Source organism: Hydractinia symbiolongicarpus, chromosome 9, assembly GCF_029227915.1.
Source record: "Hydractinia symbiolongicarpus strain clone_291-10 chromosome 9, HSymV2.1, whole genome shotgun sequence".
NCBI lineage: Eukaryota > Metazoa > Cnidaria > Hydrozoa > Anthoathecata > Hydractiniidae > Hydractinia > Hydractinia symbiolongicarpus.
The window spans coordinates 8,358,657-8,378,232 of NC_079883.1; the positions used below are offsets into that span (position 1 = coordinate 8,358,657).

At 40.1% G+C, this 19,576-nt stretch overlaps 12 non-coding genes across 12 annotated transcripts; 3 read left to right on the plus strand and 9 right to left on the minus strand.

Annotated features, from left to right (window-relative positions):
* The first annotated feature begins 1,941 nt into the window (after nt 1–1,941).
* Nucleotides 1,942–2,060, plus strand: LOC130660348 (5S ribosomal RNA). Its single transcript, XR_008987548.1, has one exon. It is a non-coding gene; the product is annotated as a 5S ribosomal RNA (ribosomal RNA).
* A 328-nt stretch (nt 2,061–2,388) lies between these two features.
* Nucleotides 2,389–2,553, minus strand: LOC130659687 (U1 spliceosomal RNA). Its single transcript, XR_008986892.1, has one exon. It is a non-coding gene; the product is annotated as a U1 spliceosomal RNA (small nuclear RNA).
* A 185-nt stretch (nt 2,554–2,738) lies between these two features.
* On the minus strand, nt 2,739–2,930 carry LOC130660745 (U2 spliceosomal RNA). The gene has a single exon (XR_008987942.1). It is a non-coding gene; the product is annotated as a U2 spliceosomal RNA (small nuclear RNA).
* Nucleotides 2,931–3,252: 322 nt separating this feature from the next.
* Trnar-acg (transfer RNA arginine (anticodon ACG)) lies at nt 3,253–3,325 on the minus strand. Its single transcript has one exon. It is a non-coding gene; the product is annotated as a tRNA-Arg (tRNA).
* Nucleotides 3,326–7,793: 4,468 nt separating this feature from the next.
* LOC130660360 (5S ribosomal RNA) lies at nt 7,794–7,912 on the plus strand. The gene has a single exon (XR_008987560.1). It is a non-coding gene; the product is annotated as a 5S ribosomal RNA (ribosomal RNA).
* Nucleotides 7,913–8,240: 328 nt separating this feature from the next.
* LOC130659688 (U1 spliceosomal RNA) lies at nt 8,241–8,405 on the minus strand. Its single transcript, XR_008986893.1, has one exon. It is a non-coding gene; the product is annotated as a U1 spliceosomal RNA (small nuclear RNA).
* A 185-nt stretch (nt 8,406–8,590) lies between these two features.
* Nucleotides 8,591–8,782, minus strand: LOC130660746 (U2 spliceosomal RNA). Its single transcript, XR_008987944.1, has one exon. It is a non-coding gene; the product is annotated as a U2 spliceosomal RNA (small nuclear RNA).
* Nucleotides 8,783–9,104: 322 nt separating this feature from the next.
* Nucleotides 9,105–9,177, minus strand: Trnar-acg (transfer RNA arginine (anticodon ACG)). The gene has a single exon. It is a non-coding gene; the product is annotated as a tRNA-Arg (tRNA).
* Nucleotides 9,178–13,645: 4,468 nt separating this feature from the next.
* On the plus strand, nt 13,646–13,764 carry LOC130660372 (5S ribosomal RNA). The gene has a single exon (XR_008987572.1). It is a non-coding gene; the product is annotated as a 5S ribosomal RNA (ribosomal RNA).
* A 328-nt stretch (nt 13,765–14,092) lies between these two features.
* LOC130659690 (U1 spliceosomal RNA) lies at nt 14,093–14,257 on the minus strand. Its single transcript, XR_008986894.1, has one exon. It is a non-coding gene; the product is annotated as a U1 spliceosomal RNA (small nuclear RNA).
* A 185-nt stretch (nt 14,258–14,442) lies between these two features.
* Nucleotides 14,443–14,633, minus strand: LOC130661514 (U2 spliceosomal RNA). The gene has a single exon (XR_008988706.1). It is a non-coding gene; the product is annotated as a U2 spliceosomal RNA (small nuclear RNA).
* Nucleotides 14,634–14,955: 322 nt separating this feature from the next.
* Nucleotides 14,956–15,028, minus strand: Trnar-acg (transfer RNA arginine (anticodon ACG)). The gene has a single exon. It is a non-coding gene; the product is annotated as a tRNA-Arg (tRNA).
* Nucleotides 15,029–19,576: the final 4,548 nt, after the last annotated feature.

Consider the following 19,576-nt stretch of genomic DNA (forward strand, 5'->3'; position numbering starts at 1 on the left):
TGCTATTCGGCGTCTTGCTCGACGAGGTGGTGTCAAACGTATCTCTGGCCTTATCTATGAGGAAACCAGAGGTGTACTGAAGGTTTTCTTAGAGAATGTTATTCGTGATGCTGTAACCTACACAGAGCACGCTAAACGCAAGACCGTTACCGCTATGGATGTTGTTTATGCCTTAAAACGTCAAGGAAGAACTCTTTACGGATTCGGAGGTTAAGCGTTGTCATTGCTCAACAAAAACGGCTATTTTTATAGCCACAAATCTTTTAAAACATTACTTTGTGCACGCTTCCAAATTACACAATGTGTAAAGTCTTGTCACAGTTACATTTATTGCTATACGATACTATGTCATATATGACACAAAAAAAATTTAGAAATACTTTGTAGGGTTAATTTGCCTGGGAGTGTTTCCGTGAAAAGCTGGGTTAAGTTAAATGTAAGCAATAACATGGATCAATGTACTTGTCTTTTCTGCAAGTACAGCTAATAATACGTATGAAAAGTGAAGCTAATCCACACACACATGGGGAAGTATTTTAAATGTAGGCTAGTGTTCTTAAGCACATTATTTAGAAGTTTTATTAACTTCGGTTAACTTGTAGTGACGCCAAGTAAATGTTTTTTTAAAGATGTGTGGTCTTAAAAAAGACCGTTTGTGTTTGGTAGACGTTGGTTTACTTGCTGCTTGTGTATTTTGTGACGGCTTTTGTTCCTTCACTGACTGCGTGTTTTGCAAGTTCTCCAGGCAAGAGAAGACGTACTGCGGTTTGAATTTCACGAGAAGAGATGGTCGACTTTTTGTTTTGAAGAGCCAAACGCGAAGCTTCGGAAGCAATGCGCTCAAAGATGTCGTTGACAAATGAGTTCATGATGCTCATAGCTTTGCTTGAAACTCCGACATCTGGGTGAACTTGTTTCAAAACATTGTAGATGTAAATAGCATAACTTTCCTTTCTCTTTCTCTTGCGTTTCTTTTCACCAGTTCCACCAATCTTTCCTCCTTTTTTGCCGGCTCTTTTTTCACCTTTCTTGGCTACTTTAGGTGCCTGTTTTCCTCCTTTAGCTGCTGCGTCAGACATGGTTAAAAATTTTTGCTACTTAACTTGTAAATAAGCATTAAACTGCAAGTCAAAACTTTTTGTTTATAAGTAAAAAAATCGGATCGAATTCGATCCGAAAACGCCGATACGCAATTTAATTGGTTAAAAAAAAAATCTTTTGTTTAATACTTAATTATGATTGGTTAAAAAAACATGATTTCGATCCTATTTTTATGATGAAAAAACGAGTAAAGTTTATTTCGTTAACACTTACGTTAAATATTCGTACGTTTTTGTATTAACTTACAAATCAAATCGCAGTTATGTCTGGACGTGGAAAAGGTGGAAAAGCTAAGGCTAAAGCCAAGACAAGATCCTCAAGAGCTGGACTTCAATTTCCAGTCGGTAGAGTGCATAGATTCCTTCGTAGAGGGCACTATGCTAACCGAATTGGATCTGGAGCACCAGTTTACTTAGCAGCCGTCTTGGAATATTTATCTGCTGAGATATTGGAGTTGGCTGGTAACGCAGCAAGAGACAACAAAAAAGCTAGGATTATTCCAAGACATTTACAATTGGCTGTTCGTAATGATGAAGAATTAAACAAACTTTTGAGCGGTGTAACCATTGCAGCTGGTGGTGTTTTGCCAAACATTCAAGCTGTCTTACTCCCAAAGAAGAACGACAAAGGACAGAAGAAGTAAACCGCTACACTCAGAAAACAACGGCTATTTTTATAGCCACACATCTTTAAAAAAACATTGTTTTTTTCACAAAACTATAACCTTAAAGTCTAATAGATAATCCATGCATACGCCTTGTCCTAAGTAACTCAAAGAAATTAAATAAAAAAATTTGATCACAACGTCAAAATAAATTGCACGTATTTGCACCTACTAATGTCTACGGCCATACCACGATGAACACACCCGTTCTCGTCTGATCACGGAAGTTAAGCATCGTCGGGCCGGGATAGTACTTGGATGGGGGACCGCCTGGGAACTCCCGGTGTCGTAGGCTTTTCATTTTCATTTGCTGTGATATATTTCTTGTTTTAACAATTAAGGAACGTGGCGGTTGTTGAAAGTGTTTCCTATGACATTTTCCTACGACATTTTCAGGTGATAGTACGAGAAAAAAGAGCTTTCAAATGCATACAAACTCGATCTATTGCCGATCATCCAATAACCCTGACGGAATGGCAAATAAAATAAAATTCCGCCGCCTTCCGAGGACTTATATCGCAATCACGTTTCGTAACAGCCAAGCGAGGTTTTACCTTAGCGTTTAAGTCACCACCGACATTTGGCCGCGCAACTTTTCTAAGCTCATTCATTTTGACTTAAGGAGGGGGCGAGCGCGGACGCAGGCCCCCACTACCAGAAATTGTACGGTCGAGTTACTGACGTTTGCAGTAATCGCAGAGGTCAGCCCAAGCGTAGTGCAATGCAAGAGCCTCACTCTGGAAGAAAACCCTCATTGATCAGTCTTTACTTCCCCGTCAGGTAAGTATGAGTTGGAACTGCACCGTAGCATGAGGGTACCCTTCAAAGTTTGTTAATGCTTGTGGCTTGAGTGTGTTATAAACTGCCGTGTCGCGGGGCATAGGCTGTATTCTCCCCCAGTGTACGCGTTTTGTTCCCGCCGTAGACTATGCAGAGTGCCGTCGGAAAGAGGACTGCTATTATTCTTTTATTGCTTATGTGGGCCGCCATCGGTAATAGTGCAACACCAAGGCAACCCGTGGTCACGGCGTGAATGAATCCACCTCCATGACCCAAGGCCAAAAATCAGATTAATATACTGACCATTCAGAGAATGGCCTACCAGATATTAAACTGATAAGAACAGATACTACACTTGATCTTAGCCATTAGGCCGAGAAGCGATAAAGAACAAGCGTTGCCATGATAGGCATCGTCCACACACCGTAACTGCTTGTGGAGCATGTCACGTTACTGTAAAGCTTACAACTGTCACCGCGTACGGATGGACGGCGACATAGTAAAAATCACGGCTGTTGATTTAGCCGTAGGATGGAGAGCGACTGTAGCGAGTGGATGGTAACTTACATGAATGCTAACAAAGGCGACGATACTAAGTGCGTGATATTACTTTCCAATATGTCTGCGTACATTCCGTTTATCAACGCATTACGCCAGAACGTGCGCGCGCGTTACACAGTAGACCATGCAGCCGAAATGCGACAGTGCGACCCTGCCAGGAGTCGAACCTGGAATCCCCTGATTCGTAGTCAGATGCCTTATCCATTGGGCCACAGGGCCATGCTTATGACTTCGCCCCATCGTCATTTTGGCTTGCGCATTCGTTTTACTTACGACAGAATTCTTCGTGTTTGTAGCCATGAAAGAAAGGGACTTCTGTGAGTGAATTTTTTTACTGTGGTCTAATAAAAAAGTCGAAACGCAGTGCCCAATATATGAATTGCTCCTAATAGCCGGAAACAGGCCGTGTCGATGATGTAGGCCGACATACGCAACGCAAACCAAAGAACGCTTTATGAAAATCCTAACACGAGCGCGGAAGAAGCCCAAATTAACAGACTAGATGTAATGCTGAAGACCTCAAACTCCAGCAGCTTCTCTTGCAGACTATTGCGTCGTACTACAAATAAAAATTAACATGCTTTCGCATAGTCGCGGCACCCAAAACGGACATTATACGATGTACAGAAACACACATTTCTGTTTTCGCGCCAAATCAATTCCCGGGAGTGGTACTTTTACGTCCGCATACTTCGCACCGTCTTAAATTATATCTCATTTACACGGTAATGTTTAGTATACTTCTACTGTGATAACAAGCATCGTTTATCGTTGGATTGTTGTAAGAAAACATTAAAAATGAGTGAAGCAGCTTCTCCAAAGAAAATCGCACCCAAGAAGAAACCTGCTGCAAAGAAGACAGCTGATCACCCTAAATATGTGGACATGATCAAGGCTGCTATCGCTACCCTAAAGGAACGCGGTGGTTCATCTCGCCAAGCTATTACAAAATATATTCATGCAAATTACAAAGTTGCTGAAAACTCAGATCATCATCTGAAAATGGCTCTTAAACGAGGAGTAACATCAGGCGATTTGATTCAAACTAAAGGCACTGGTGCTTCTGGATCATTCAAGCTAGGTCAGGTAAAAAAAGAAAAACCTAAGAAAAAGGCCGCAGCAAAAAAGCCAACGGCAAAGAAGCCTACTGCAAAGAAAAGTACACCAAAAAAGAAGCCAGCAAAGAAGAGCACGCCAAAGAAAGCAGCAAAGAAGCCTGCCACAAAGAAAGCCTCGGCTAAGAAACCAGCAGCTAAGAAACCCACAAAGAAGCCTGTTGCTAAAAAACCTGCAGCAAAGAAGGTCAAAAAGACTCCCAAAAAGGCAGCAAAGAAGACCGCAAAAAAATAATTTGTGTGTATCTGGCTATTACATTAACAAACGGCTATTTTTATAGCCACACATTTACAAAAAAACATTATCTTGGTACAAAGTTAAACTTGTTTAAGTCACTTAAACAGTTAAAAAAGAGTAAATTTAAGATTAGATTCCCTAAGTTTAAGTATTTTCGTTTTTAAATTTCTTATTTTCTTGCTTTTACTTTTCTTGCCCTTCATATTTTTAACATTGTCAAACTTTATGTAGCATAAAATTTTTATGTAGCATAAAATTTAAACAGAAAGCAGGACAAAGTTTGATATAAAAAGCTAGCCGTAATATTTTTTATGGATGTGTGGCTATAAAAATAGCCGTTTTTTGTTTGGTAAGATGCTTAGGCACGTTCCCCACGAATTCTTCTTGCCAACTGGATGTCTTTAGGCATGATTGTAACTCGTTTTGCGTGAATGGCACACAAGTTAGTATCCTCGAACAAGCCAACAAGGTACGCTTCAGAAGCCTCTTGCAGAGCCATAACGGCTGTGCTCTGGAATCGCAGATCTGTTTTGAAGTCCTGAGCAATTTCTCGCACAAGACGCTGGAAAGGCAACTTGCGGATCAAGAGCTCGGTTGACTTCTGGTATCTTCTGATTTCTCTGAGAGCAACTGTACCAGGTCTGTAACGATGTGGTTTTTTCACTCCTCCAGTAGCTGGTGCGCTTTTCCTCGCAGCTTTAGTGGCGAGTTGTTTTCGTGGAGCCTTTCCTCCAGTAGATTTACGTGCAGTTTGCTTTGTACGAGCCATATTTTAAGAAGTCGATGTAGTACGGATACACAAGACGGTCTAAAATGCACTATCGCGCCAAAGTTTTATTTCTCATATTGATTGACAGCTAAGGTTCAAAACAAACCATTTGATTGGTGCTAAGAAAGTAATTTCTGATTGGCTGCATAATGACATTACGCTCATTACTTTAACATTTTTATAAAATCTGTGTTTTTTGGCTACGGGAAAACGGCTGTATCTTCTGATACACAAAAGCTTTTGACTTTTTTTTTTTTTAGTAAGTAGCAGAAGGTTTGGCGAATTCCAACGATGCCAAATTTATTGCCTTACTGAAACATTAAGACCACGAATTTTTAAAAAAACTACAGTTTTACTTAAAAAAATGTACAAAATGTTCGGAACATTTTGTAATGACGCAACTCTATTGGTTAATTAGGGTGTTTCCACGAGCAGTAGGTAATTTTATGGCCTCTTTTTAAAGCTGTCTGAATTCTGTTAACTCAAACGTTGTTTTTGTACTCGTTCTGTACGCAACTATATCAATATGTCTGGACGCGGAAAAGGAGGTAAAGGATTGGGAAAAGGAGGTGCTAAACGTCACCGAAAAATTCTTCGTGATAACATTCAGGGAATCACAAAACCTGCTATTCGGCGTCTTGCTCGACGAGGTGGTGTCAAACGTATCTCTGGCCTTATCTATGAGGAAACCAGAGGTGTACTGAAGGTTTTCTTAGAGAATGTTATTCGTGATGCTGTAACCTACACAGAGCACGCTAAACGCAAGACCGTTACCGCTATGGATGTTGTTTATGCCTTAAAACGTCAAGGAAGAACTCTTTACGGATTCGGAGGTTAAGCGTTGTCATTGCTCAACAAAAACGGCTATTTTATAGCCACAAATCTTTTAAAACATTACTTTGTCGCACGCTTACCAAATTACACAATGTGTAAAAGACTTCTTCACAGTTTACATCTTATTGCTATACGATATATGTCATACTATGCACAAAAAACAATACTTTAGCCATGTTTGTAGGGTTACTACTTTGCACTATGGGAGCTGTTTCCGTGAACATTGCCCTTGGGGCTTAAGTAAACATGTACTTGTCTTTTCTGCAAGTACAGCTAATAATACGTATGAAAAGTGAAGCTAATCCACACACACATGGGGAAGTATTTTAAATGTAGGCTAGTGTTCTTAAGCACATTATTTAGAAGTTTTATTAACTTCGGTTAACTTGTAGTGACGCCAAGTAAATGTTTTTTTAAAGATGTGTGGTCTTAAAAAAGACCGTTTGTGTTTGGTAGACGTTGGTTTACTTGCTGCTTGTGTATTTTGTGACGGCTTTTGTTCCTTCACTGACTGCGTGTTTTGCAAGTTCTCCAGGCAAGAGAAGACGTACTGCGGTTTGAATTTCACGAGAAGAGATGGTCGACTTTTTGTTTTGAAGAGCCAAACGCGAAGCTTCGGAAGCAATGCGCTCAAAGATGTCGTTGACAAATGAGTTCATGATGCTCATAGCTTTGCTTGAAACTCCGACATCTGGGTGAACTTGTTTCAAAACATTGTAGATGTAAATAGCATAACTTTCCTTTCTCTTTCTCTTGCGTTTCTTTTCACCAGTTCCACCAATCTTTCCTCCTTTTTTGCCGGCTCTTTTTTCACCTTTCTTGGCTACTTTAGGTGCCTGTTTTCCTCCTTTAGCTGCTGCGTCAGACATGGTTAAAAATTTTTGCTACTTAACTTGTAAATAAGCATTAAACTGCAAGTCAAAACTTTTTGTTTATAAGTAAAAAAATCGGATCGAATTCGATCCGAAAACGCCGATACGCAATTTAATTGGTTAAAAAAAAAATCTTTTGTTTAATACTTAATTATGATTGGTTAAAAAAACATGATTTCGATCCTATTTTTATGATGAAAAAACGAGTAAAGTTTATTTCGTTAACACTTACGTTAAATATTCGTACGTTTTTGTATTAACTTACAAATCAAATCGCAGTTATGTCTGGACGTGGAAAAGGTGGAAAAGCTAAGGCTAAAGCCAAGACAAGATCCTCAAGAGCTGGACTTCAATTTCCAGTCGGTAGAGTGCATAGATTCCTTCGTAGAGGGCACTATGCTAACCGAATTGGATCTGGAGCACCAGTTTACTTAGCAGCCGTCTTGGAATATTTATCTGCTGAGATATTGGAGTTGGCTGGTAACGCAGCAAGAGACAACAAAAAAGCTAGGATTATTCCAAGACATTTACAATTGGCTGTTCGTAATGATGAAGAATTAAACAAACTTTTGAGCGGTGTAACCATTGCAGCTGGTGGTGTTTTGCCAAACATTCAAGCTGTCTTACTCCCAAAGAAGAACGACAAAGGACAGAAGAAGTAAACCGCTACACTCAGAAAACAACGGCTATTTTTATAGCCACACATCTTTAAAAAAACATTGTTTTTTTCACAAAACTATAACCTTAAAGTCTAATAGATAATCCATGCATACGCCTTGTCCTAAGTAACTCAAAGAAATTAAATAAAAAAATTTGATCACAACGTCAAAATAAATTGCACGTATTTGCACCTACTAATGTCTACGGCCATACCACGATGAACACACCCGTTCTCGTCTGATCACGGAAGTTAAGCATCGTCGGGCCGGGATAGTACTTGGATGGGGGACCGCCTGGGAACTCCCGGTGTCGTAGGCTTTTCATTTTCATTTGCTGTGATATATTTCTTGTTATAACAATTAAGGAACGTGGCGGTTGTTGAAAGTGTTTCCTATGACATTTTCCTACGACATTTTCAGGTGATAGTACGAGAAAAAAGAGCTTTCAAATGCATACAAACTCGATCTATTGCCGATCATCCAATAACCCTGACGGAATGGCAAATAAAATAAAATTCCGCCGCCTTCCGAGGACTTATATCGCAATCACGTTTCGTAACAGCCAAGCGAGGTTTTACCTTAGCGTTTAAGTCACCACCGACATTTGGCCGCGCAACTTTTCTAAGCTCATTCATTTTGACTTAAGGAGGGGGCGAGCGCGGACGCAGGCCCCCACTACCAGAAATTGTACGGTCGAGTTACTGACGTTTGCAGTAATCGCAGAGGTCAGCCCAAGCGTAGTGCAATGCAAGAGCCTCACTCTGGAAGAAAACCCTCATTGATCAGTCTTTACTTCCCCGTCAGGTAAGTATGAGTTGGAACTGCACCGTAGCATGAGGGTACCCTTCAAAGTTTGTTAATGCTTGTGGCTTGAGTGTGTTATAAACTGCCGTGTCGCGGGGCATAGGCTGTATTCTCCCCCAGTGTACGCGTTTTGTTCCCGCCGTAGACTATGCAGAGTGCCGTCGGAAAGAGGACTGCTATTATTCTTTTATTGCTTATGTGGGCCGCCATCGGTAATAGTGCAACACCAAGGCAACCCGTGGTCACGGCGTGAATGAATCCACCTCCATGACCCAAGGCCAAAAATCAGATTAATATACTGACCATTCAGAGAATGGCCTACCAGATATTAAACTGATAAGAACAGATACTACACTTGATCTTAGCCATTAGGCCGAGAAGCGATAAAGAACAAGCGTTGCCATGATAGGCATCGTCCACACACCGTAACTGCTTGTGGAGCATGTCACGTTACTGTAAAGCTTACAACTGTCACCGCGTACGGATGGACGGCGACATAGTAAAAATCACGGCTGTTGATTTAGCCGTAGGATGGAGAGCGACTGTAGCGAGTGGATGGTAACTTACATGAATGCTAACAAAGGCGACGATACTAAGTGCGTGATATTACTTTCCAATATGTCTGCGTACATTCCGTTTATCAACGCATTACGCCAGAACGTGCGCGCGCGTTACACAGTAGACCATGCAGCCGAAATGCGACAGTGCGACCCTGCCAGGAGTCGAACCTGGAATCCCCTGATTCGTAGTCAGATGCCTTATCCATTGGGCCACAGGGCCATGCTTATGACTTCGCCCCATCGTCATTTTGGCTTGCGCATTCGTTTTACTTACGACAGAATTCTTCGTGTTTGTAGCCATGAAAGAAAGGGACTTCTGTGAGTGAATTTTTTTACTGTGGTCTAATAAAAAAGTCGAAACGCAGTGCCCAATATATGAATTGCTCCTAATAGCCGGAAACAGGCCGTGTCGATGATGTAGGCCGACATACGCAACGCAAACCAAAGAACGCTTTATGAAAATCCTAACACGAGCGCGGAAGAAGCCCAAATTAACAGACTAGATGTAATGCTGAAGACCTCAAACTCCAGCAGCTTCTCTTGCAGACTATTGCGTCGTACTACAAATAAAAATTAACATGCTTTCGCATAGTCGCGGCACCCAAAACGGACATTATACGATGTACAGAAACACACATTTCTGTTTTCGCGCCAAATCAATTCCCGGGAGTGGTACTTTTACGTCCGCATACTTCGCACCGTCTTAAATTATATCTCATTTACACGGTAATGTTTAGTATACTTCTACTGTGATAACAAGCATCGTTTATCGTTGGATTGTTGTAAGAAAACATTAAAAATGAGTGAAGCAGCTTCTCCAAAGAAAATCGCACCCAAGAAGAAACCTGCTGCAAAGAAGACAGCTGATCACCCTAAATATGTGGACATGATCAAGGCTGCTATCGCTACCCTAAAGGAACGCGGTGGTTCATCTCGCCAAGCTATTACAAAATATATTCATGCAAATTACAAAGTTGCTGAAAACTCAGATCATCATCTGAAAATGGCTCTTAAACGAGGAGTAACATCAGGCGATTTGATTCAAACTAAAGGCACTGGTGCTTCTGGATCATTCAAGCTAGGTCAGGTAAAAAAAGAAAAACCTAAGAAAAAGGCCGCAGCAAAAAAGCCAACGGCAAAGAAGCCTACTGCAAAGAAAAGTACACCAAAAAAGAAGCCAGCAAAGAAGAGCACGCCAAAGAAAGCAGCAAAGAAGCCTGCCACAAAGAAAGCCTCGGCTAAGAAACCAGCAGCTAAGAAACCCACAAAGAAGCCTGTTGCTAAAAAACCTGCAGCAAAGAAGGTCAAAAAGACTCCCAAAAAGGCAGCAAAGAAGACCGCAAAAAAATAATTTGTGTGTATCTGGCTATTACATTAACAAACGGCTATTTTTATAGCCACACATTTACAAAAAAACATTATCTTGGTACAAAGTTAAACTTGTTTAAGTCACTTAAACAGTTAAAAAAGAGTAAATTTAAGATTAGATTCCCTAAGTTTAAGTATTTTCGTTTTTAAATTTCTTATTTTCTTGCTTTTACTTTTCTTGCCCTTCATATTTTTAACATTGTCAAACTTTATGTAGCATAAAATTTTTATGTAGCATAAAATTTAAACAGAAAGCAGGACAAAGTTTGATATAAAAAGCTAGCCGTAATATTTTTTATGGATGTGTGGCTATAAAAATAGCCGTTTTTTGTTTGGTAAGATGCTTAGGCACGTTCCCCACGAATTCTTCTTGCCAACTGGATGTCTTTAGGCATGATTGTAACTCGTTTTGCGTGAATGGCACACAAGTTAGTATCCTCGAACAAGCCAACAAGGTACGCTTCAGAAGCCTCTTGCAGAGCCATAACGGCTGTGCTCTGGAATCGCAGATCTGTTTTGAAGTCCTGAGCAATTTCTCGCACAAGACGCTGGAAAGGCAACTTGCGGATCAAGAGCTCGGTTGACTTCTGGTATCTTCTGATTTCTCTGAGAGCAACTGTACCAGGTCTGTAACGATGTGGTTTTTTCACTCCTCCAGTAGCTGGTGCGCTTTTCCTCGCAGCTTTAGTGGCGAGTTGTTTTCGTGGAGCCTTTCCTCCAGTAGATTTACGTGCAGTTTGCTTTGTACGAGCCATATTTTAAGAAGTCGATGTAGTACGGATACACAAGACGGTCTAAAATGCACTATCGCGCCAAAGTTTTATTTCTCATATTGATTGACAGCTAAGGTTCAAAACAAACCATTTGATTGGTGCTAAGAAAGTAATTTCTGATTGGCTGCATAATGACATTACGCTCATTACTTTAACATTTTTATAAAATCTGTGTTTTTTGGCTACGGGAAAACGGCTGTATCTTCTGATACACAAAAGCTTTTGACTTTTTTTTTTTTTAGTAAGTAGCAGAAGGTTTGGCGAATTCCAACGATGCCAAATTTATTGCCTTACTGAAACATTAAGACCACGAATTTTTAAAAAAACTACAGTTTTACTTAAAAAAATGTACAAAATGTTCGGAACATTTTGTAATGACGCAACTCTATTGGTTAATTAGGGTGTTTCCACGAGCAGTAGGTAATTTTATGGCCTCTTTTTAAAGCTGTCTGAATTCTGTTAACTCAAACGTTGTTTTTGTACTCGTTCTGTACGCAACTATATCAATATGTCTGGACGCGGAAAAGGAGGTAAAGGATTGGGAAAAGGAGGTGCTAAACGTCACCGAAAAATTCTTCGTGATAACATTCAGGGAATCACAAAACCTGCTATTCGGCGTCTTGCTCGACGAGGTGGTGTCAAACGTATCTCTGGCCTTATCTATGAGGAAACCAGAGGTGTACTGAAGGTTTTCTTAGAGAATGTTATTCGTGATGCTGTAACCTACACAGAGCACGCTAAACGCAAGACCGTTACCGCTATGGATGTTGTTTATGCCTTAAAACGTCAAGGAAGAACTCTTTACGGATTCGGAGGTTAAGCGTTGTCATTGCTCAACAAAAACGGCTATTTTTATAGCCACAAATCTTTTAAAACATTACTTTGTGCACGCTTCCAAATTACACAATGTGTAAAGTCTTGTCACAGTTACATTTATTGCTATACGATACTATGTCATATATGACACAAAAAAAATTTAGAAATACTTTGTAGGGTTAATTTGCCTGGGAGTGTTTCCGTGAAAAGCTGGGTTAAGTTAAATGTAAGCAATAACATGGATCAATGTACTTGTCTTTTCTGCAAGTACAGCTAATAATACGTATGAAAAGTGAAGCTAATCCACACACACATGGGGAAGTATTTTAAATGTAGGCTAGTGTTCTTAAGCACATTATTTAGAAGTTTTATTAACTTCGGTTAACTTGTAGTGACGCCAAGTAAATGTTTTTTTAAAGATGTGTGGTCTTAAAAAAGACCGTTTGTGTTTGGTAGACGTTGGTTTACTTGCTGCTTGTGTATTTTGTGACGGCTTTTGTTCCTTCACTGACTGCGTGTTTTGCAAGTTCTCCAGGCAAGAGAAGACGTACTGCGGTTTGAATTTCACGAGAAGAGATGGTCGACTTTTTGTTTTGAAGAGCCAAACGCGAAGCTTCGGAAGCAATGCGCTCAAAGATGTCGTTGACAAATGAGTTCATGATGCTCATAGCTTTGCTTGAAACTCCGACATCTGGGTGAACTTGTTTCAAAACATTGTAGATGTAAATAGCATAACTTTCCTTTCTCTTTCTCTTGCGTTTCTTTTCACCAGTTCCACCAATCTTTCCTCCTTTTTTGCCGGCTCTTTTTTCACCTTTCTTGGCTACTTTAGGTGCCTGTTTTCCTCCTTTAGCTGCTGCGTCAGACATGGTTAAAAATTTTTGCTACTTAACTTGTAAATAAGCATTAAACTGCAAGTCAAAACTTTTTGTTTATAAGTAAAAAAATCGGATCGAATTCGATCCGAAAACGCCGATACGCAATTTAATTGGTTAAAAAAAAAATCTTTTGTTTAATACTTAATTATGATTGGTTAAAAAAACATGATTTCGATCCTATTTTTATGATGAAAAAACGAGTAAAGTTTATTTCGTTAACACTTACGTTAAATATTCGTACGTTTTTGTATTAACTTACAAATCAAATCGCAGTTATGTCTGGACGTGGAAAAGGTGGAAAAGCTAAGGCTAAAGCCAAGACAAGATCCTCAAGAGCTGGACTTCAATTTCCAGTCGGTAGAGTGCATAGATTCCTTCGTAGAGGGCACTATGCTAACCGAATTGGATCTGGAGCACCAGTTTACTTAGCAGCCGTCTTGGAATATTTATCTGCTGAGATATTGGAGTTGGCTGGTAACGCAGCAAGAGACAACAAAAAAGCTAGGATTATTCCAAGACATTTACAATTGGCTGTTCGTAATGATGAAGAATTAAACAAACTTTTGAGCGGTGTAACCATTGCAGCTGGTGGTGTTTTGCCAAACATTCAAGCTGTCTTACTCCCAAAGAAGAACGACAAAGGACAGAAGAAGTAAACCGCTACACTCAGAAAACAACGGCTATTTTTATAGCCACACATCTTTAAAAAAACATTGTTTTTTTCACAAAACTATAACCTTAAAGTCTAATAGATAATCCATGCATACGCCTTGTCCTAAGTAACTCAAAGAAATTAAATAAAAAAATTTGATCACAACGTCAAAATAAATTGCACGTATTTGCACCTACTAATGTCTACGGCCATACCACGATGAACACACCCGTTCTCGTCTGATCACGGAAGTTAAGCATCGTCGGGCCGGGATAGTACTTGGATGGGGGACCGCCTGGGAACTCCCGGTGTCGTAGGCTTTTCATTTTCATTTGCTGTGATATATTTCTTGTTATAACAATTAAGGAACGTGGCGGTTGTTGAAAGTGTTTCCTATGACATTTTCCTACGACATTTTCAGGTGATAGTACGAGAAAAAAGAGCTTTCAAATGCATACAAACTCGATCTATTGCCGATCATCCAATAACCCTGACGGAATGGCAAATAAAATAAAATTCCGCCGCCTTCCGAGGACTTATATCGCAATCACGTTTCGTAACAGCCAAGCGAGGTTTTACCTTAGCGTTTAAGTCACCACCGACATTTGGCCGCGCAACTTTTCTAAGCTCATTCATTTTGACTTAAGGAGGGGGCGAGCGCGGACGCAGGCCCCCACTACCAGAAATTGTACGGTCGAGTTACTGACGTTTGCAGTAATCGCAGAGGTCAGCCCAAGCGTAGTGCAATGCAAGAGCCTCACTCTGGAAGAAAACCCTCATTGATCAGTCTTTACTTCCCCGTCAGGTAAGTATGAGTTGGAACTGCACCGTAGCATGAGGGTACCCTTCAAAGTTTGTTAATGCTTGTGGCTTGAGTGTGTTATAAACTGCCGTGTCGCGGGGCATAGGCTGTATTCTCCCCCAGTGTACGCGTTTTGTTCCCGCCGTAGACTATGCAGAGTGCCGTCGGAAAGAGGACTGCTATTATTCTTTTATTGCTTATGTGGGCCGCCATCGGTAATAGTGCAACACAAGGCAACCCGTGGTCACGGCGTGAATGAATCCACCTCCATGACCCAAGGCCAAAAATCAGATTAATATACTGACCATTCAGAGAATGGCCTACCAGATATTAAACTGATAAGAACAGATACTACACTTGATCTTAGCCATTAGGCCGAGAAGCGATAAAGAACAAGCGTTGCCATGATAGGCATCGTCCACACACCGTAACTGCTTGTGGAGCATGTCACGTTACTGTAAAGCTTACAACTGTCACCGCGTACGGATGGACGGCGACATAGTAAAAATCACGGCTGTTGATTTAGCCGTAGGATGGAGAGCGACTGTAGCGAGTGGATGGTAACTTACATGAATGCTAACAAAGGCGACGATACTAAGTGCGTGATATTACTTTCCAATATGTCTGCGTACATTCCGTTTATCAACGCATTACGCCAGAACGTGCGCGCGCGTTACACAGTAGACCATGCAGCCGAAATGCGACAGTGCGACCCTGCCAGGAGTCGAACCTGGAATCCCCTGATTCGTAGTCAGATGCCTTATCCATTGGGCCACAGGGCCATGCTTATGACTTCGCCCCATCGTCATTTTGGCTTGCGCATTCGTTTTACTTACGACAGAATTCTTCGTGTTTGTAGCCATGAAAGAAAGGGACTTCTGTGAGTGAATTTTTTTACTGTGGTCTAATAAAAAAGTCGAAACGCAGTGCCCAATATATGAATTGCTCCTAATAGCCGGAAACAGGCCGTGTCGATGATGTAGGCCGACATACGCAACGCAAACCAAAGAACGCTTTATGAAAATCCTAACACGAGCGCGGAAGAAGCCCAAATTAACAGACTAGATGTAATGCTGAAGACCTCAAACTCCAGCAGCTTCTCTTGCAGACTATTGCGTCGTACTACAAATAAAAATTAACATGCTTTCGCATAGTCGCGGCACCCAAAACGGACATTATACGATGTACAGAAACACACATTTCTGTTTTCGCGCCAAATCAATTCCCGGGAGTGGTACTTTTACGTCCGCATACTTCGCACCGTCTTAAATTATATCTCATTTACACGGTAATGTTTAGTATACTTCTACTGTGATAACAAGCATCGTTTATCGTTGGATTGTTGTAAGAAAACATTAAAAATGAGTGAAGCAGCTTCTCCAAAGAAAATCGCACCCAAGAAGAAACCTGCTGCAAAGAAGACAGCTGATCACCCTAAATATGTGGACATGATCAAGGCTGCTATCGCTACCCTAAAGGAACGCGGTGGTTCATCTCGCCAAGCTATTACAAAATATATTCATGCAAATTACAAAGTTGCTGAAAACTCAGATCATCATCTGAAAATGGCTCTTAAACGAGGAGTAACATCAGGCGATTTGATTCAAACTAAAGGCACTGGTGCTTCTGGATCATTCAAGCTAGGTCAGGTAAAAAAAGAAAAACCTAAGAAAAAGGCCGCAGCAAAAAAGCCAACGGCAAAGAAGCCTACTGCAAAGAAAAGTACACCAAAAAAGAAGCCAGCAAAGAAGAGCACGCCAAAGAAAGCAGCAAAGAAGCCTGCCACAAAGAAAGCCTCGGCTAAGAAACCAGCAGCTAAGAAACCCACAAAGAAGCCTGTTGCTAAAAAACCTGCAGCAAAGAAGGTCAAAAAGACTCCCAAAAAGGCAGCAAAGAAGACCGCAAAAAAATAATTTGTGTGTATCTGGCTATTACATTAACAAACGGCTATTTTTATAGCCACACATTTACAAAAAAACATTATCTTGGTACAAAGTTAAACTTGTTTAAGTCACTTAAACAGTTAAAAAAGAGTAAATTTAAGATTAGATTCCCTAAGTTTAAGTATTTTCGTTTTTAAATTTCTTATTTTCTTGCTTTTACTTTTCTTGCCCTTCATATTTTTAACATTGTCAAACTTTATGTAGCATAAAATTTTTATGTAGCATAAAATTTAAACAGAAAGCAGGACAAAGTTTGATATAAAAAGCTAGCCGTAATATTTTTTATGGATGTGTGGCTATAAAAATAGCCGTTTTTTGTTTGGTAAGATGCTTAGGCACGTTCCCCACGAATTCTTCTTGCCAACTGGATGTCTTTAGGCATGATTGTAACTCGTTTTGCGTGAATGGCACACAAGTTAGTATCCTCGAACAAGCCAACAAGGTACGCTTCAGAAGCCTCTTGCAGAGCCATAACGGCTGTGCTCTGGAATCGCAGATCTGTTTGAAGTCCTGAGCAATTTCTCGCACAAGACGCTGGAAAGGCAACTTGCGGATCAAGAGCTCGGTTGACTTCTGGTATCTTCTGATTTCTCTGAGAGCAACTGTACCAGGTCTGTAACGATGTGGTTTTTTCACTCCTCCAGTAGCTGGTGCGCTTTTCCTCGCAGCTTTAGTGGCGAGTTGTTTTCGTGGAGCCTTTCCTCCAGTAGATTTACGTGCAGTTTGCTTTGTACGAGCCATATTTTAAGAAGTCGATGTAGTACGGATACACAAGACGGTCTAAAATGCACTATCGCGCCAAAGTTTTATTTCTCATATTGATTGACAGCTAAGGTTCAAAACAAACCATTTGATTGGTGCTAAGAAAGTAATTTCTGATTGGCTGCATAATGACATTACGCTCATTACTTTAACATTTTTATAAAATCTGTGTTTTTTGGCTACGGGAAAACGGCTGTATCTTCTGATACACAAAAGCTTTTGACTTTTTTTTTTTTTAGTAAGTAGCAGAAGGTTTGGCGAATTCCAACGATGCCAAATTTATTGCCTTACTGAAACATTAAGACCACGAATTTTTAAAAAAACTACAGTTTTACTTAAAAAAATGTACAAAATGTTCGGAACATTTTGTAATGACGCAACTCTATTGGTTAATTAGGGTGTTTCCACGAGCAGTAGGTAATTTTATGGCCTCTTTTTAAAGCTGTCTGAATTCTGTTAACTCAAACGTTGTTTTTGTACTCGTTCTGTACGCAACTATATCAATATGTCTGGACGCGGAAAAGGAGGTAAAGGATTGGGAAAAGGAGGTGCTAAACGTCACCGAAAAATTCTTCGTGATAACATTCAGGGAATCACAAAACCTGCTATTCGGCGTCTTGCTCGACGAGGTGGTGTCAAACGTATCTCTGGCCTTATCTATGAGGAAACCAGAGGTGTACTGAAGGTTTTCTTAGAGAATGTTATTCGTGATGCTGTAACCTACACAGAGCACGCTAAACGCAAGACCGTTACCGCTATGGATGTTGTTTATGCCTTAAAACGTCAAGGAAGAACTCTTTACGGATTCGGAGGTTAAGCGTTGTCATTGCTCAACAAAAACGGCTATTTTTATAGCCACAAATCTTTTAAACATTACTTTGTGCACGCTTCCAAATTACACAATGTGTAAAGTCTTGTCACAGTTACATTTATTGCTATACGATACTATGTCATATATGACACAAAAAAAATTTAGAAATACTTTGTAGGGTTAATTTGCCTGGGAGTGTTTCCGTGAAAAGCTGGGTTAAGTTAAATGTAAGCAATAACATGGATCAATGTACTTGTCTTTTCTGCAAGTACAGCTAATAATACGTATGAAAAGTGAAGCTAATCCACACACACATGGGGAAGTATTTTAAATGTAGGCTAGTGTTCTTAAGCACATTATTTAGAAGTTTTATTAACTTCGGTTAACTTGTAGTGACGCCAAGTAAATGTTTTTTTAAAGATGTGTGGTCTTAAAAAAGACCGTTTGTGTTTGGTAGACGTTGGTTTACTTGCTGCTTGTGTATTTTGTGACGGCTTTTGTTCCTTCACTGACTGCGTGTTTTGCAAGTTCTCCAGGCAAGAGAAGACGTACTGCGGTTTGAATTTCACGAGAAGAGATGGTCGACTTTTTGTTTTGAAGAGCCAAACGCGAAGCTTCGGAAGCAATGCGCTCAAAGATGTCGTTGACAAATGAGTTCATGATGCTCATAGCTTTGCTTGAAACTCCGACATCTGGGTGAACTTGTTTCAAAACATTGTAGATGTAAATAGCATAACTTTCCTTTCTCTTTCTCTTGCGTTTCTTTTCACCAGTTCCACCAATCTTTCCTCCTTTTTTGCCGGCTCTTTTTTCACCTTTCTTGGCTACTTTAGGTGCCTGTTTTCCTCCTTTAGCTGCTGCGTCAGACATGGTTAAAAATTTTTGCTACTTAACTTGTAAATAAGCATTAAACTGCAAGTCAAAACTTTTTGTTTATAAGTAAAAAAATCGGATCGAATTCGATCCGAAAACGCCGATACGCAATTTAATTGGTTAAAAAAAAAATCTTTTGTTTAATACTTAATTATGATTGGTTAAAAAAACATGATTTCGATCCTATTTTTATGATGAAAAAACGAGTAAAGTTTATTTCGTTAACACTTACGTTAAATATTCGTACGTTTTTGTATTAACTTACAAATCAAATCGCAGTTATGTCTGGACGTGGAAAAGGTGGAAAAGCTAAGGCTAAAGCCAAGACAAGATCCTCAAGAGCTGGACTTCAATTTCCAGTCGGTAGAGTGCATAGATTCCTTCGTAGAGGGCACTATGCTAACCGAATTGGATCTGGAGCACCAGTTTACTTAGCAGCCGTCTTGGAATATTTATCTGCTGAGATATTGGAGTTGGCTGGTAACGCAGCAAGAGACAACAAAAAAGCTAGGATTATTCCAAGACATTTACAATTGGCTGTTCGTAATGATGAAGAATTAAACAAACTTTTGAGCGGTGTAACCATTGCAGCTGGTGGTGTTTTGCCAAACATTCAAGCTGTCTTACTCCCAAAGAAGAACGACAAAGGACAGAAGAAGTAAACCGCTACACTCAGAAAACAACGGCTATTTTTATAGCCACACATCTTTAAAAAAACATTGTTTTTTTCACAAAACTATAACCTTAAAGTCTAATAGATAATCCATGCATACGCCTTGTCCTAAGTAACTCAAAGAAATTAAATAAAAAAATTTGATCACAACGTCAAAATAAATTGCACGTATTTGCACCTACTAATGTCTACGGCCATACCACGATGAACACACCCGTTCTCGTCTGATCACGGAAGTTAAGCATCGTCGGGCCGGGATAGTACTTGG